Source organism: Gossypium hirsutum, chromosome A07 (assembly GCF_007990345.1).
Source record: "Gossypium hirsutum isolate 1008001.06 chromosome A07, Gossypium_hirsutum_v2.1, whole genome shotgun sequence".
NCBI classification, from domain to species: domain Eukaryota; kingdom Viridiplantae; phylum Streptophyta; class Magnoliopsida; order Malvales; family Malvaceae; genus Gossypium; species Gossypium hirsutum.
In genome coordinates, this window is record NC_053430.1 from 89,669,475 (window position 1) to 89,686,110 (window position 16,636).

The window sequence follows — 16,636 nt, forward strand, 5'->3', positions numbered from 1 at the left end:
AATTAATTTCTCGTTTTAGGAAGAAATATACTTCTCGTTTTAGGAAAAAATTTATGTATATTATAATGATGAAAGTGATGCATGAGACTCAACAATTAACTTCTCTTTTAAGAATAATTACATATAAGAATGACAGAAGTGGCGTTTGAGACCATAACAATCGACTTCTCTTTTGAGAATAACACGTATTTGAGAGTAACAGAAATGGTGCTTAAGACCACAACAATTGAATTCTCTTTTGAGAATAACTTGAATATGAGAGTGAAAAAAGTGGTGTATAAGACCACAACAATCAACTTTCCTCTTTAGAATAACTTGTAAGAGAGTAATGGAAGCAATGCATTAGGCCACAATGATTGACTTCTTTTTGAGAATAAATTTTATATGAGAGTTATAGAAATAGTGCATAAGGCCACAATGATCCACTTTCCTTGTGAAAATAAGTTAAATGTGAGAATGACAAAAGTGGTGCATGAGACCACAACAATCAATGCTTCTTTGAGTATTGTACATAGAAGGAATGTAAGCCTCAATTTAATATAAAAATATTTCTCAATTTAAACTTTCTACATAACACATAATTTAAAATAATAAATTAAAGTTGAAAAAGATATAATAAAGAATAGGCAAAACTTGCTTCAAGATACAAATCAATAATGTTAATAGAGATGTTTAGGTACACACCTTATAAACTGTATTTAGTTCTTAACTCTTACGCAGTAAATTTTCCTTAGAGAATTGCATTCCTTGGTAGGAGGCCCAACCCTTGTATGAAAATAGCAATGCATAAGATTTGTGTTTTCTCTATTAGTAGGTTGGTGTTCAATATCTGGTAGGCTTATATTACCCGCATCCACCTACTTATTCAAGAGCTCAATAATTTTCTCCTTAGAACATGGAAATGACGGTATAGAAACTTGTTCACTATGGCTAAACTTATTTTTCTTGTAATATTTTTATTTTTGTGAATAAAAAAAAATCTCTATGGTGAAAGCAATTTATTTGGTTTTTATATCCCATGATAGTGTCGTTGGTTCTTTTTGCAACCTCCACTAGATAGAAAATAGAGGTAGTGATAAGTTTTGTAGATAATAATGAAATTCATCAAACATTCCTTGCTTTGACCAACTCTTTCTTATCATGAGCTTCTTATATATCTAAAACCTTTTCTCTAAAATGTTGAATGTCATCCACCATGTATTCTTTTGGCTTTTGATACTTTCTTCCTAAATCTATGAGAGTAACCTTCTATTGAGTAGAGAAGAATTTCTCTCTAAACATATTGCACATTTGATTCCAAAATTTCACAAAATTGGAAGTAAGATTAACATACCAAGTGTATGCCTTATCTGAAAAATATTTAGAAAATTCTTTCAATTTCAAGTCATCATCCAACCCAGCTACTTTAAGTGTTTCCACAAACTTCATCACATCTTCACAGGCATCACTAGTCTTCCCATTGAATTGTTTGACCTTTGGAGTAGTATAATCCTTAGGATATGGCTTTGTGGCTACCCTAGTCTGTATGGTAGCTTGAGATCAAAATAAATAAATAAATAACCCAAGTTTTTGTTCTTATCCTTAAGTAACCTTTAAATCTCTTTATTCGTGACATAGCCCTGAGAAGTATTTTCAGAAGCAATTATGGATGAAGTACCAACAACACCAATAAATGCACCAAGAATACTGGGAATAATTCTAACAATAGTGAAAGAAGGATTAACAATATTGGTGTTAGTGTTTCTAAATGAAAAATGATTAAAGAATATGTTGTTTCCTTTGTTGGTGTTCATATATAGAAGAGTTGTCTCATTATAAGTATTCTCATCCCCATTCACAGGTTGATTCTCATCCCCATTCACAGGTTGAATTTGTGGAATAGGATAGAAAGATACAAGCTTCAAAATGGTTTCCTCCATCTGTTTATTGTTCTCCTCCAAGCTTTGTCTCCTCTTCAGAGGCTTGAATCATGTTAATTAGTTCTTGAATGTAGGTAGGAACAACCATATCCTGGTTTTCAGCAAATGTGTCCATGTTTTCTGTAAAATAGTCAAAAAAAGTCACCTAATGCAATCACTCTTCCTAGTGGAGTCACCAAAATATAGAGGGTTCTTTAGTGAAAAGAGGTAGTGTTGTAAACAAGTGAGCAAGATGTGCCAGAAGAAGGCAGAGAGGAAAATTGGAGCAAATACGGTAACACTAAGTGTAGTGGCAATTGGTTGTCCGTAAGATGGGGAAAAAGAAATGTGGTTGATGATAAAGCTTAAAAAATAAAACAAGTTGGGAGAATTATAGAGAGATCTTTGAGAGTTGAATGCCAAAGTGCCGAAAAGTCCCTTCACTAATTGTAAAGGGCTCCTATTTATAGATTTTAGAAAATATAAGTTACAAAGCTAGGTAATTAATATGAGTAATGAATTAATTTTTTGTTACAATGAATTTAAAGGTTAAAAGATAATGGTGAAAGTTTTTGTTGGTGATGTTGATGATAAATAGTAAAGAAGAGTTTATCATGTTTCTAAAATAAGAGAGCACTCAATGTTATAGGAAAATGTAACGCTCCCAAACCCGGCCTAGACGTAATGGCCGAATCTGGCGGCGTCATATGTGAGTGCTTTTTAGAAAAACCTTAGCAAGTCAAAAATCGTCCAACTTGTTACCTTTACTTAAGTCGTGAAATCTCTATTCCAAATATTAAATGAAAATATTTCATTAACGCGGAAGCTCAAACATCATTAATTCATAAATCAATTAGTTTAACAATTTAAAATCCCAAAATAAACCCAAGGATAGTTCGAGTCCAATCACATATTAATCCCAAAACATAAAATTAAATAAAGTAGACAAAATAAAGTGTTTTTCAAAATTCTGTAAATGTCTACCAGTGGTCACCATTGAGCCCTCCGTCACACGGATCCATCTACTGCTGAGGATCACCTGACAAACAAATTAAACAAAGGGGTGAGTTTTCGCAAACTCAGTGTGTGCACCCTACAAACAGATGCATGCAAACAGATAACGGAATATAGTTATTCGGCCTTAGCCATACAGATATCACATGCATAACAGATCAGAATAACAGAGTAAAACCCACCAGCCCTGCACGTCAACTCCGACCAACCCAACACACCATGTGGGGATAAAATTGACCTACTCATCCCTGCACACCGTATATGGGGATATAATCGACCTATTCCAACCCACACACGATAAGGTACCGCATCGCAGCACATATCATAAGTATGTAGCTTTGCTGCCAGATAACGGGCTTATGAAGCCCTTCAAATACTCCCTTCACTTCGTCAGACCCACCCCGATGCAATGAATCATACAAATATGGCATGCTGTAATGCAGACAAACAGATCATACATTTATTTACAGAACAGATCAAATAATCATGCTAAGTATATCATGCAAACACATACATCACAAAATTAAGAGTCTAAATAAGGCTTACCGACCCTACTATAGGTCACAGTCGACTTGGGTGACTCGTGTAACCTTATAAAACATTTCAGATTAAAGGGGCTCACACGCCCGTCTGCCTTGCCCGTGTGGGCCCACACCCCCGTGTCGATCACACAGCCCCAAATTGGCACTGCCCGTGTGGATCACACGGCCTGGCCCAGATTCCTACACTCGTGTGGTTCACCCGTATGGGCCCACACGTCTATATGGCCCATATGGCTTATTTGCCTAAGCCCGTGCCTCACACACGGCCAACGAGCCATCACACATCCATATCTGTCGTGCCTGTGTGGCACGCGCACGGTCTAGCTCATCGAACATACGGTCGTGTATCACCACACGGCCTCCAAACGGGCAGTCCACACGCCCATGTGGCGTCGACAGCAGCATTTTCGGCTTTCGCTGAAATGCGATTTCGAATCGATTGGAGTATACACCTGGTTCGTTTTTGCTGCTAATCCAACCACGAGCACTCCAAAGCCTTCAATGATTATGGTGATTCCTCGCTGTTTAGAACCCCGATTAATGACCCACATAACCTTGAATATCCTCGAATCGACAAAACCGCTAGCAATACACCTAAGCTTATCGAAAAAAAAGGAAAAACGAAGGAGAGGGGGAAAAAGAGAAGAGAATTTTCGACAGCAAGGGGGATTTAGAAAAAAGAGAAGACGGCCTGAAAAAGTTTTTGTTAAAAGAAGGAAATAAGCCCTAATTTTCCTTAAACCCCCCAACTCAAAATTCTGATAAAACCCAACTCTTAACCAAAACTTGCAGCAAAATAAATCCAAAGCCACTGCAAGGATTCGAACGCAGGACCTTGAGCAGCCTGACACTCCTCTTAACCATTAGACCAGCAGGCCCATCCTGTTAAGTTTTTACCAACACTTTCTTAAAAGCCCACTGACCTAAAGTCAGGCTTTATTCAAATAAAAACCAAAATTTAAGCCCAAGTTAAGGCTCGAACTTAGGACCTCCCAACCACACCCCAAAGTACATAACCTCTTAAACCACATATATTTATACCAAAAAGAATCAAAACAAAAGTTTCGATATTTCTATGCTCAACAATTACAAAAGCCAAAATTACAGAAATTTTGGGGCGTTAGAACTCTACCCCCTAAAAGAAAATTCGTCCTCGAATCTTACCTGATCAGAAAAGGTAAGGATACTACTGTCGTATTTAATCCTCTAGCTCCCAAGTAGCCTCCTCAGTGCTATGATTCCGCCACAACACCTTCACCAATGGAATAGGCTTCCTATGTAAGACCTTAACGTCTCAATCTAGAATCTAAATAGGCTCCTCTTCGAACGTCAGATCTGGTCTAATCTCAATCTCCTCCACGGGCACAATGTGCATAGGATCAGAGCGGTAGTGTCTCAACATTGAGGCACGGAACACATCATGTATACGATCTAACTCTGGAGGTGTTCTAACTGATATGCGACTAGCCCTACTCACTTCCGAATCCGGTATGGCCCAATAAAATGAGGGCTTAGCTTACCCTTGCGACCAAACCTTAGAATTTTTTTCCATAGTGAGACCCTAAGGAAAATTATGTCCCCCACCGGATACTTGATATCCTTTCTCTTCAGATTAGCATAGGAATTCTGTCTATCAGAAGCCGCTTTCAGACGTTCTTGAATCAACCAGACTTTACCCTCAGTTTCAAATACCAAATTCGAACCTAGAACATGTCACTCACTCAACTCAGTCCAACACAAAGGAGTGCGAAACTTACAACCATAAAGTGCCTAATACGGTGCCATCTGTATACTAAATTGATAACTGTTATTGTAAGCGAACTCTACTAGAGGCAAGTACTCCTCCCAACTACCTCGAAAATCCATAACACATCCTCTCAACATATCCTCCAGTATCTGAATCACCCTCTCCGTCTAACCATCTGTCTGAGGATGAAATGTAGTACTAAAGTCAAGTCGCGAACCCAAAGCCTCATGGAGCTTCCCCTAAAATCGAGATATAAAACGAGGATCCCTATCAGAAATGATCGAGACAAGTACCCCATACAGCCTCACTATCTCAGAAATGTAAAGCTTGGCCAACTTCTGTAGAGAGAAGTTCGTCCTAACTGGAATGAAATGTGCGGTCTTGGTCAATCGGTCCACAATGACCCAAACAGAGTCCTTCTTAGTAGGTGTTAGGGGCAACCCACTAACAAAGTCCATCGTTACTCACTCCCATTTCTACATCGATATTTTCACTGGCTGTAGCAAACCTGACGGTAACTGATGCTCAGCCTTAACTTGTTGGTACGTCAAACAGTAAGCAACAAAGTCGGTAACCTCATGTTTCAACCCTGGCCACCAGTACAACTCTCGAAGATCTTTATACATCTTGTTCCCACCAGCCTAAGGACTACTATGCGCTTCCCTCAGAATCGACAGTCGCAAATCCTCGTCATTAGGTACACAGATCCTACCTCGGAAACACAGTACCCCATCACTAGTCAGCATAAAATCTGTAGTAGTCTCAGTCTCAACCTGACAAAATCGCATCTCGAGAGTCTTATCCTCTAACTGCTTAGCTCTAATCTATTCAATCAATGTCAGTTTCACTTGTAGCTCTACTAGAAGACTTCCATCGTCATAAAGACTCAATCGAGCGAACATTACTCTCAGATCAGTCATAGCCCTACGGCTTAATGCATCAGTCACCACATTGGCCTTTCCAGGGTGATACTCAATTATACAATCATAGTCCTTGAGCAGCTCAACCCATCGATAATGCGTAAGGTTTAACTCCTTCTGAGTGAAGAGCTACTTGAGGCTTTTGTGATCAGTGTAGATGGTACACTTCTCTCCATACAAATAATGGCTCCAAATCTTCAATGCAAAGACCACTGCAGCCAGTTCCAAATCACGCGTTAGATAATTAGTCTCGTGAGTCTTAAGCTGTCGACACGCATAGGCAACTACCTTACCGTCTTGCATCAAGACACAACCCAAACCCACATGTGACGCATCACTGTAAACCACGAAGTCTTTACCAGGCTCAGACTGTATCAGAACTAGAGTCTGAGTCAAAATTGTTTTGAGCTTCACGAAGCTCTCATGTTACTCGTCAGTCCAAATGAAAGGAACTCATTTACGCAACAACTTAGTCAACGGTGCTGCGATCAATGAGAACCTCTCTACAAAACGTCAGTAGTACCCTGTTGGTCCCAAAAAACTGTAGATTTTTGACACACTTTTCGGCTGTTTCTAATCCAAAACAGCCTCAATCTTAGGAGGATCCACTCGAATCCCCTCTGCAGAAACTACGTGACCTAGAAATGTCACTTTCCAAAGCCAGAACTCATACTTGCTGAACTTCACGTACAACAGTTTCTCACGAAGGATCTACAGAACCACTCTTAAATGCTCGTCATGCTCGTCCTCAGACTTAGAATACACCAAAATGTCATCGATGAACATCACCACAAATAGGTCTAAGTAGGGCTGAAACACACGGGTCATCAAGTCTATAAATGCCACTGGTGCATTGTCAACCCAAAAGGTATGACTAGAAACTCGTAATGCCCATAATGAGTCTTAAACGCCGTCTTATGCACATCGGCCTCCTTTACCCTCAACTGATGATAACCTGACCGCAGATCGATTTTAAAAAATGCTGAAGCCCCTCTAAACTGATCGAATAACTCGAAAGTGGGTACTTATTCTTAATTGTCGACTTGTTCAATTGACGGTAGTCGATGCACATCCTCATTGTATTGTTATTTTTCTTTACGAACAGAACAGGTGCTCCTTACGGAGACACACTGGGATGAATAAATCCACGATCCAACAACTTTTGAATTTGATCCTTCAGTTCTGCCAGCTCATTCGGTTCCATTCGGTAAGGGGCGATAAACATTGGAGCTGTACTAGGAATCAATTCAATCCTAAATTCTACCTCACGGCTTGGAGGCAATCCTGGTAATTCCTCTGGAAAAATATCTGGAAAGTCCTTCATAGTACGGATGTCCTTAACCAATAAGTCCACAGAATCCGAGACACTGATGTAGGCCAAAAATTCCTCACATCCTTTCCTCACTAGCTTCTCTGCTACCAACGCAAATATCACATTACTCAGATAATCCGTCGTTCTCCAATCACGACTATCTCATTATCCTTCTCGGTCTTTAGAACCACCCTCCTTTCGGCACAATCCAAACTTACACGATGCTTCACCAGCCAGTCCATACCTAGAATTAAGTCGAACTTCCCAAACGGAAGTTCTATCAGATCAGTCAAAAATATCGCCCCTTAGACTTCCAACTGAACGTCCCTGAACAATTTACTAACCCTAATAGAATGTCCCTATGGACTCACCACTGAAATCTCACTAGAAGCACTCTCATACGGTATTTTTAAAGTCTCAGACACAGAACATGCAATGTAGGAATGTGTAGAGCCTATGTCTATTAGTGCAACATAAGGTACACTAAGGATTACGAAAGTACCTCCATCCTCACGACGACGTGCAGTATACACAAGCGCAGGCTGCCTTGCCTCAATCAGCCCAACACCTTGGCCCAGTGCTCTTTGTCCTTGGCCTATACCGTTGCCACCCCTAGCCTAGCCTCGGCCCCTAGATGGCTGCTGAGCTACCCTCAGTGACTGTGCAGCCTAAGTAACTGGAGCTTGCAACTGATTAGTCCTTAACACAATGCTCAGAAGATCCACATCTAAGACAAGCTCCAGTAGACCTCCAACACTCGCCCGGATGGCGTTTATTACAAAGCTGACAAATCGCTACCCCAGCAGGTGCAAAGTAAGCCCAACTCTCACGGGCCCATCGAATCTGGCCTTTTTCCTAGGCCTCACCTCAGGCTTCAAACATTCTACATCCCTTTAAGCCTTTCCTCTATCACGGTTCTGGCGCTCAGCGCGCTTAACCTCCTCCGTAATTTTGATCTTCTCGACCAACACGGCAAACTCAAGCTCCCTTTGCGGAGCTATTAAGACCTTTAAGTTATCCCTAAAGCCATCCTCAAAACAAACACAGTGCTCATACTAGTCGCCACCATGCCTCGTGCATAACGGCTCAGCCTCAAAAAGTCAGCCTCATACTCGGCCACCAAACGGTCTCCCTGAGTAAGATTCAGGAACTCACGCCTCCTAGCGTCGATATAATTGGCCCTCACATACTTGCTCTGGAAAGCTGTCTTAAACAAATCCCATGTCAGACTGTCAGGCTGAGTGTCATCCCTAACCGTCAACCACCACTGATATGCTTCATCGCGAAGCAACGAAACAGCCCCTTTGAGCTTCTGCTCGGCAGTAAAATCTAGATCATCCATAATACGCTCCGTGGCCTCCATCTAGTACTCAGCTACATTAGGAACAACTCCAGCGATGCCCCTGAATACCTCAGCACTATTGGACCGGAGTCGTTTCGTAACCGACCCACAACCTCTAGATCCAGCATTAGCCCCAATGACCCTCTCCAGAATTCACAGCATAGCCTGGAACAATGCGTCGTCCCCAGCTACACGGTCTTGAGACTCAGCACCAGTCTCAATAATAGGTGACACTGGAGTCCCACTAGTGTCCATATTAGGGATCGTATCAGATGCAAAAGACTCAACTCGAATCCCTCTACGGCCTCTACCTATGCCTCTAGTACCTCGTCCACGAGTACTACGTGTGCTCATCGTAATTATCGAGTTAATCTGTATTAAAGAGTTTTATGCAAATCAGTCTTCAGTTTCGGTGTTGGTTAACAAATATTTTATGTAATATGTAATAGGGTTTCAGAGTCAGTTTTCGCGAGAAGTAGTCTCACTACAGTTTTAATCCACACTATCTAAAGTGTTTCATTAAAGTACTACCTACAGTAGTCTCATAATACATATACAGTGTTTCAGACAGATACAAATAAAATTTTAGTATAAACATGCTTTCAGACAATACGTAGCAGAGTTTCAGAGAACTTACAAGATCAGTGCTGGAGGCTTAATGTACCACATACTTAATCAGAATATTTGCAAACATTCGAAAGTGTTTCTCTAAAACCAATTTTGGAACCCAAAATTCGCAGTCGAGTTTTGAACTTGGCTCTGATACCACTAAATATAACACTCCCAAACTCGGCCTAGACGCTATGGCCGAATCTAACGGCGTCATATGTGAATGCTTTTTAGAAAAACCTTAGCAAGTCAAAAATCGTTCAATTTGTTACATTTACTTAAGTCGTGAAATCTCTATTCCAAATATTAAGTGAAAACATTTCATTAACGCGGAAGCTAAAACATTATTAATTCATAAATCAATTAGTTTAACAATTTAAAATCCTAAAATAAACCCAAGTATAGTTCGAGTCCAATCACATATTAATCCCAAAACATAGAATTAAATAAAGTAGACAAAATAAAGTGTTACTTAAAATTTTGTAAATGTCTACCAGTGGTCACCATCGAGCCCTCCGTCACACCGATCCATCTACTGCTGAGGATCACCTGACAAACAAATTAAACAAAGGGGTGAGTTTTTGTAAACTCAGTGTGTACACCCCCACAAACAACACGCATGTAAATAGATAACGGAATACAGTTATTCGGCCTTAGCCATACAGATATCACATGCATAATAGATCAGAATAACAGAGTAAAACCCACCAGCCTTGCACGCCTACTTCGACCAACCCAACACACCATGTGGGGATAAAATCGACCCACCCATCCCTGCACACCGTATATGGGGATATAATTGATCCATTCTAACCCTACACACCATAAGTACTGCATCGCAGCACATATCAAAAGTATGCAGCTTAGCTGCCAGATAACGAGCTTATGAAGCCCTTCAAATACTCCCTTCACTTCGTCAGACCCACCCCGATGCAATGCATCATACAAATATGGCATGCTGTAATGTAGACAAACAGATCATACATTTATTTACAGAACAAATCAAATAATCATGTTAAGTATATCATGCAAACACATACATCACAGAATTAAGAGTATAAATAAGGCTTACCGACCCTACTATAGGTCACAGTCGACTTAGGCGACTCGTGTAACCTTATAAAACATTTCAGATTAAAGGGGCTCATACGTCCGTAGGCCCACACGCCCGTGTAGATCACACAGCCCCAAATTGGCATTGCCCGTGTAGATCACACGGCCTGGCCCAGATTTCTACAAGCTCGTGTGGTTCACCCGTGTGGGCCCACACACCCATGTGGCCCACACGACCCACTTGCCTGAGCTCGTGCCTCAACACAGCCTACGAGCCATCACACATTTGTGTCCATCGTGCCCTTATGGCATGCGCACGGTCTGGTTTGTCGAACACAGGGCTGTGTATCACTACACGACCTCTGCACTGGCAGTCCACACGCCCATGTGGCGTCGACAGTAGCATTTTCAGCTTTCACCAAAATGCGATTTCAAATTGATTAGAGTACACACCTAGTTCGTTTTTGCTGCTAATCCAACCACAAGTACTCCAAAGCCTTCAATGATTATGGTGATTCCTCGCTGTTTAGAACCCCGATTAATGACCCACAGAACCTTGAATATCCCCGAATCGACAGAACAGCTAGCAATACGCCTAAGCTTATCAAAAAAAGAAAAAAAACAAAAGAGAGGGGGAAAAAGGGAAGAGAATTTTTGGCAGCAAGAGGGATTTGAAAAAAAGAGAAGACGGCCTTGAAAAACTTTTGTTAAAAGAAGGAAATAAGCCCTAATTTTCCCTAAAACCCCCAACTTAGAATTCTGATAAAACCTAACTCTTAGCCAAAACTTGCAGCAAAACAAATCCAAAGCCACTGCAAGGATTCGAATTCAGGACCTTTAGCAGCCTGACACTCCTCTTAACCATTAGACCAGCAGGCCCATCCTGTTAAGTTTTTACCAACACTTCCTTAAAAGCCCACTGACCTAAAGTCAGGCTTTATTCAAATAAAAATCAAAATTTAAGCCCAAGTTAAGGCTCGAACTTGGGACCTCCCAACCACACCCCAAAGCACATAACCTCTTAAACCACATATATTTATACTAAAAAGAATCAAAACAAAAGTTTCGATATTTCCATGCTCAACAATTACAAAAGCCAAAATTATAAAAATTTTGGGGCGTTACAAAAAGGTTAAGAGGAAAACTCTTAACTACCTCCATATTTGATCCACCAAGCCAAGTTCTTCAAAACATCTCAAAAGTGAAGATAACCCAAGAACCCTGCCATATTTTAGGGTTACTTCCGCTTCTACTTTAGTGAAGTGGCACCATGTGAAACATCTTTCACAGAACATCTCTTGAAACACAAGAAGATGGTTGTCTTGGATGAGAGCTGCTCCTAAATAATGATTATTTTGACTTGTTCCAAATATGAGTTGTTATCAATATAATTATTCTCAATGTAGGGGTTGTTTCGAACAATAGTTATTATGCGGTGATGCTTTTCTTGGTTGGGCTTGGTTAGAATAATGGTTCTTCTGGAAAAATACAATTGTTCTATATACAAGTTGTTCCAAACAATAGTTGTTCTAAACATAGCTATTCCTGAAACGTCGTTATTCTAAACAAGAGTTGTTTTGAACTTTAGTTGTTCTCAAATAACAACTACACTGGATGACAGTTGTTCTACATAAAGCATTGTTATGAACATAACTATTCTCGAACAACAGTTGTTCCTAACAACAACTATTCTAAACAAGAGTTGTTACTCTAGAAGAGATATTAAGTGAAACGACAATGCTAGTTGTTCCAAACTTGGTATATGACACCATCTACCCAACCCGAATCACTTGATCCAGATATAGGATGTTACAATGCAAAAACACTTAACAGAAATTTATACAACAGGCGTAAACTATTCTTAAATATATTTCTTATTGCTTTTGAACTATTATTAATAAAAAAGAGGATAATTAATAATTACATTTAATCTTTGAATAGTGAAAAATGTTATAACATAAATATTTATTAAAAATATACTCTTATGGTGCAATGTACTATGCGCCATACTCCTAAAATGCCCTCTATATGCATAAAATCCCAACTTGCTACTACTCAGGTGCACTCTTGGCTTGGTCCCTCTTGGTGTACCCACTCTTACAGCAGAACCTGAAACATAAACAAACACCTGTAAGTTCAGACGAGCTTAGTGAGTTTTAATTCCAAATTACTTGGAAGTATTTCCAGTTGAATTCATCATCTTGAAGGCTTTAGGTTTCATATATGTTTTTGGTGGATACTTTCCCACAATGACATATACATCTTCATCCACTTCCACAGTTGACTATTCTATTCACTCTTTGGATTGATTCCAGATTTCATCATTCAATATAGATGTCATATCCTTCTCAGAAGATGTACTTCTCAAAAGAATATACATACAAAACCTACCATCGACAGATTTTTTTTTGAACAAACATTGAATACTTTTCCCTCAGGATGGTTACTCACAAACACTATTCTTGGCGGATAATTAAACTGACTAATATTTTAAGAACTTCATACTAACCTTACCTTTGGCGGATTCTCATATTGATTCTGGTGACTATCAAAATACCAATCAAATTGTATCTCAAATCAACCCAAAAATCATAACTTACATTGATAATTGAATGTTTTAATTCAATTTAAAAAATTCCAAACAATTATGTTACAAATCACGAGAACGCTTAACTTGGCAAAACAACTTAGATCCTAGATGGCCTTTATACATGACTGAAAATCATTTATATTTGGCGGTTACCAAATAACTAAGATTACTTTCTTGAATCGCATAGACAAACTCAAGACTGTTGAACACTCACTTGTTCATAATGACGAATACGCCAGATTTTCTGTACTAACATACTAATATGGCGGATTCACCCTTCAGATAACGCTACTAGAGACTCTTTCAAAAGTTTTACTTAGACTATATTTAAATTCCATTATAAAACTAATCATATTTAAATTCCATCATAAAACTAACCAAGAAGAGAGATCATTAAACTTACCAATTCTCTATCATCACATTAATTAGCAAAAAAGTCTTAAAGTTTACCCAGGTCACAACACAAAAGCGTTCGACCAGACTTCGTCACAGGGGCGTTACAGATTACATATCACAAATAACACAGAATAAGCCACACATTCTTCATCAAATACGCCATAAAGACCTTACAGAACATGCCAGGAAGATGTCACAGAGAATTATGTGTTTGTTGTCCTGTCCTACCTTAGAGATTGCCATGGGCTTCTCCCACATAGTCTTATACATAACTTCATGCCATAATCTACTAATTCAGTCCATATCTTTCTAGAGGCATCACCATGAGTGTTTTTATTGACATACAATGCCATGGGTCTTAGCCTCATAGACTCACACATCCTCATTTCGTGTTCTGTCAGTCTGGTTTGTATCTCATCGGAGGCTACACCATCAGTGTTTTCGTGGTCAACGTGATATGCATGTTTGATTAGCACTATACCTGCCTTATCGGAGGCATCACAAATGGAAGATTTACTTACTTAACACCACATTTACTTACCTAGATTTGTGCACTCATCTTACTGATTTGCACTTTTTTTATTCATGTAGTAACATTACGATGCTTTACTTACTTACTAAACATTTGAAATGACATTAACATAAGTATTTCTCTTATAAATTTAACATGCATGAGTTAGGATAAGGACTCACCTGAAACTCACCTACTATAGTTTGGAGTTCTCAAACTCGAACGTTCTTTTCGAACCAACAACAGCAATTGCTTAAAGAACATTAAGCTACCATTAAAACCCATTTACAGACAGATTGCTAACATCTCAATTACAGATGACCCCCATATAGGGTCTCTTATTTGTATCTTACTATTTATACTTCATAACATATTTATTCATTCAAAAACTCTACATGCAAAGTTATCAGACTTACCAGGAGATGGAACATCTACTGATTAACTCAAATACTTGGCTTCCAACTTAATAAAGAATAAGAGAACATTTAAGTTTAAGAAGAAAAACTATAGAGAAATATTGAAGGAAGAAAAACCATCCCAACGTTCCCTTCCTACCATATATATATACACCCAATACCTCTTAATGGATCTTGACAAGTGACAAATGTATACATAAGTTATCCCTTTAATATCCTTTAAAAATCAAAGAAAATATAAAAGAAATCTTATGTTGATGTTATTTGACTAGTCAAACCATTCAATTGACTATCAACCAATCACGTTGAAGAACCTGTTTTGCATATCAATCAAGTAAACTTGGTGTATCTCACTTATAGTGATAAAATAGCGTTGCCTTAAAGACATTTTAACCCCTTATAGCTTTGACATATACATAGTAGGTGCATCATGCTCAACCAACATTTTGAGGCGTACTATTAGTTTGTCACACTCTTTCTTTAATTGAAGAATACTTTATGAATTAAATCTTGAGAAACTTCTATGGGCGGGTACTCTATGCGCCAAACATTAGCTAGCCAGAAGTTAATAAATTGGCGAACTAACTACCAGAGTGTGTCAAAACAAACAACTTTACATCTACACACCTTCTTCTCGAATATTTCAAATTTGGGGTGTGACATGACAACATAATTTCCTAAAATATAATATTATTTATATCAAGGAAAAGATAAAAATGATAGTAGCCAAAACTGAGTATCTACACAAACCATGTCTATTAAAGATAGCATAGGCCACTCCAATTTCTACATTCCCTTTCTTCTAAACAACTAAAGCAATCTAGGCATGTTATGATATGGTGCAATATTTCTAAATACTGTGCCCTGCAATTCACGAATATAGCACACTCTATCATTTCTCCATTGTTTTTCCTGAAAAGCTTGTAACCATTACGCTTGAAGGTTTTGAGCTCTACAGATGACATTGATAGGATTCACTTCATGTCCTTTAAAGTAGAAGTTATTTCTATGAATCAATAAGTTCCATAAAATACAAACTATCATATGTTAAACATCCTCTATGTGCAAAGAAGTAAGGTTTGTGTTGAAACCTTTCCCTCTAACAACCACATGCAAAATGAAACTTCTAACACTTATGTGATCCAATTCTGTTAGTTTTAATTAGAGGTGTGCATGGGCCGAGCCCGCCCGAAAAATGGGAGGGTTTGAATAAAAATATAAGCCCAAAAAATGGGCTTGGACAAAAAACGAGGCCCATTTAGAAAATGGGCCGGGCCCCGGGAAAGATTTTTTTAGCCCGGGCCCGGCCCGATTTTAATATTAATTTTTTTTTATTTTTAATTTTAAGTAACTTTAGTACTTTTACTTTACTCTTTTTGTTGTTTTTAATGTTATTTTGATTTTGTAAAACTTTTGTTATTAATATAATTTGGTTCTTAATTTAGTTCTAATTTGTTTCAATTTTAATATAATTACTTTTTATTATATTTTTAATTTACGTATTATTTTAAAAATTATTTTAGTCTCATTTTTTATTTTTTTTGTTTTAATATTTGTTTTTATGTTTTTAAATGTATTTGATTTATTATATTTTAAAGTTTTTTATTTAATAAAAAAACAAAAAATAATTGATATGGCCGGGCCAGGTCGAGCCGGGCTCGAGCCTACCATTTTTTTCACGGGCCGGGCTTGAACAAGTTTCTAGGCCCATATTTTGAGTCGGGCCAGGCCTGAGCCTTGAAAACTGGACGAAATTTTTTTATGGGCCCAGCCCATACACGCCTCTAGTTTTAATCCTATATTTGATCCTAGCCATACTACTCTTGCCAAATCACAATATAGAAAAAAACGTTCATAATATTTTGTATGTTTTCCACAAAAACTACATGCCATATCAAACCCATTAGTTCTCTTCCCTAGTTCCTCTTTGCAAGGCAATGCTTTCACATAAATCTTGTACAATAATTAACTGATCTTATAACGAATCCTTAATTTCCATAATTTCCTCCAATCAGTAGCTGTACACTCCCTTATAATATTATCTTTATCCCCTGCCATAACGTTATGATCTAAGCATTTATATCCTGATTTGACTGAGTACTCTCTATTATTGTTGAGAGCCTACACCCTTTTATCCATTCCACCAAAAATAGATAATGATCTTGATCTAAATGTATTTACAATCACTTGACCATATAACCTCACTAATCTATTCTCATCCCATTCCTCACTCTTGTTTGCAATCAACTCAGTCAAATTAACGTAATTGTTCAAACCAATGACTAC